This window comes from Chrysoperla carnea (assembly GCF_905475395.1).
Source record: "Chrysoperla carnea chromosome X unlocalized genomic scaffold, inChrCarn1.1 SUPER_X_unloc_92, whole genome shotgun sequence".
Lineage (NCBI taxonomy): Eukaryota > Metazoa > Arthropoda > Insecta > Neuroptera > Chrysopidae > Chrysoperla > Chrysoperla carnea.
In genome coordinates, this window is record NW_025408225.1 from 15001 (window position 1) to 17527 (window position 2527).

Below are 2527 nucleotides of genomic sequence, written 5' to 3' on the forward strand. Positions count from 1 at the left end.
TAGGTGCGCCTCTATTATAATATAATCCGAAAACTAAATTATAATAATATAAGACGCCCTAGGAGTGCGATATTTAATACATAATATAAATATATCCTCCTTTTATCATTTATAAAAAAATATAAATAATATTTACTTTCATTGTGCCTTTGGGTTTCATAAAATTTATAAATATTTCGATGAAAAAATATTTTATTCCCAATGACTTGCGTACATGCTAGACTCCTTGGTCCGTGTTTCAAGACGGGTCCTGAAAGTACCCAAAGCTATATCGTCGCTGACAGATAAATTTTTAATAAAAAAAAATGAGCCAGTTCATTATCATACACCTACTGACAGTTAAATAGTATCATATAACGGCATAAAATCCGTATATATAATATGTTTTAATAAAAAAACCTATTTATACTCGTGGTGGATCTGAACGCGTTAATAACGCGACTCAATATCAATTTATAATTAATACCATCAAACAATTAATCAAGAAACATAGGCGTTTAACATACACAAAATATTATCAAAAAATAATATTGTACATTAATCAACGCACCAATGCCTATAGATTAATATTTAATGGGTCGCAACGTCCTACAAGATGAGAAGTGCATACCTCGTTATCATACAATTAACAATATACAGCAGTGCATATATTTTTACTAAAAATAAATTCCTAATAAAAATTTTTGTCACATGCTAGTACAAATTGGTTGATTAACGATAAAAAGTAAATGAATCTCATCTTTCGACCTTTCGGGTTTCTCAGGTTTACCCCTGAACGGTTTTACGTACTCTTTAACTCTCTCTTCAAAGTTCTTTTCAACTTTCCCTCACGGTACTTGTTCGCTATCGGTCTCGTGGTAATATTTAGCCTTAGATGGAGTTTACCACCCACTTAGAGCTGCACTCTCAAGCAACCCGACTCTAAGGAAAGATTCACCTATCATCAATAATAATCACTACGGGCCTGGCACCCTCTATGGGTATATGGCCCCATTCAAGATGGACTTGGATGTATTATATAACAATAGGTTTATATTGAATCTTCCTAAACACTACATTCCCCAAGTGTCTGTTTATCAGCCACGGGGTTCAGTGCTGGGCTTATCCCTGTTCGCTCGCCGCTACTAAGGGAATCCTAGTTAGTTTCTTTTCCTCCGCTTAATAATATGCTTAAATTCAGCGGGTAATCTCACCTACTCTGAGGTCGTAAAAGTTTTTAGAAGTATTAAAACAAAAATTTTTTTTATATATTATGTTTTTGTTATATTTTATAAGTAAACAATTTTCTTAATTATTCATACTCAAATTTTTTTAATATTATTATATAATATTATTTTTATATTTATCTAAAGAGAAGAAAATAAAAAATAAATAATTATATATATTAATTTTTTTCGAGTATATTGAAAATTTTATTACAAATAAAATATTCCATAACAAAATATTAATATATAATATTTTTGTTTATTCTTCTTTATTTAATATTTTAAAAATATATTATTAATATCATTTATTATTAATATTATTATTAACATAAAGTTTTATAATATTATATATAAATGATAAAAAATAATATTGATATATTAATTTAAAAATGTCGACAAATAATAAAAAATATATAAATTTTAAATGCTATTAAAAACATTTTATATTTATTTTTTTCTTATATTTGGCGTAAAACATTCATATATAAATAATTTTACATTTCTTTTATAAAAATTTTATTTATCAATTTAATTAAATATGAAAAAATAAATTTTCTTTTTTAATTATTGATAAATTTCTTTTTCATAAAAAAAATTTTATGTAAAATAATCTTTTATTATATTAATATAATGTATACGACCCTCAGCCAGATGTGGTCCGGGAACAGTATCCAAGGACCGCAATGTGCGTTCGAAATGTCAATGTTCATGTGTCCTGCAGTTCACAAGTTGACGCGCAATTAGCTGCGTTCTTCATCGACCCACGAGCCAAGTGATCCACCGTCCAGGGTAATCTTTTTAAATTTTAAATGTAAGTATTATTATTAATAATAATCTTTATTTTTAATATAAAAAATAAAATTATTAATTTATATATCTTTATAAATTCTTTTAAAATAAAAAAATTTTTCTAGAATATAAATTATATATTTTATTTTAAATATATATATATATAAATTAAAGATATTATGGTATTAATAAATATATACATAACATTTTTGATATTTTTGTTAGTGCTAGCTAGATATAATAATTAATATTTGGTATATTTTATAGAAATGTATTTATTTTTTTTTTATAAATTATTTTCTACATAAAAATATATATAATATTAATATGGTACAAAACAAATGGGTTTGTTTTTTAACATAATAACTTTTAATAAAAAAAAAGAAATATCAAGACAAAACATAAAGAAATTTAAATTTGAAATAAATTTTATTCTTTAAAAAAATTTTATCTTGTGTTTTCTTTATTTTTATTATATAACATAGAAAAATAAAAATATAGATTATATCAATTATAATCTTATTTTATTTTTC

At 24.1% G+C, this 2527-nt stretch overlaps 2 non-coding genes across 2 annotated transcripts in view; both read right to left on the reverse strand.

The window, feature by feature from the left end:
* Positions 1 to 1207, reverse strand: part of LOC123304778 — a 4577-nt gene extending 3370 nt beyond the window's left edge. Inside the window, exon 1 of the ribosomal RNA XR_006536763.1 lies at positions 1 to 1207. This exon is cut by the window's left edge and continues 3370 nt beyond it. This is a non-coding gene — a ribosomal RNA (large subunit ribosomal RNA).
* Positions 1208 to 1842: 635 nt separating this feature from the next.
* LOC123304780 lies at positions 1843 to 1997 on the reverse strand. Its single transcript, XR_006536765.1, has one exon. It is a non-coding gene; the product is annotated as a 5.8S ribosomal RNA (ribosomal RNA).
* Positions 1998 to 2527: the final 530 nt, after the last annotated feature.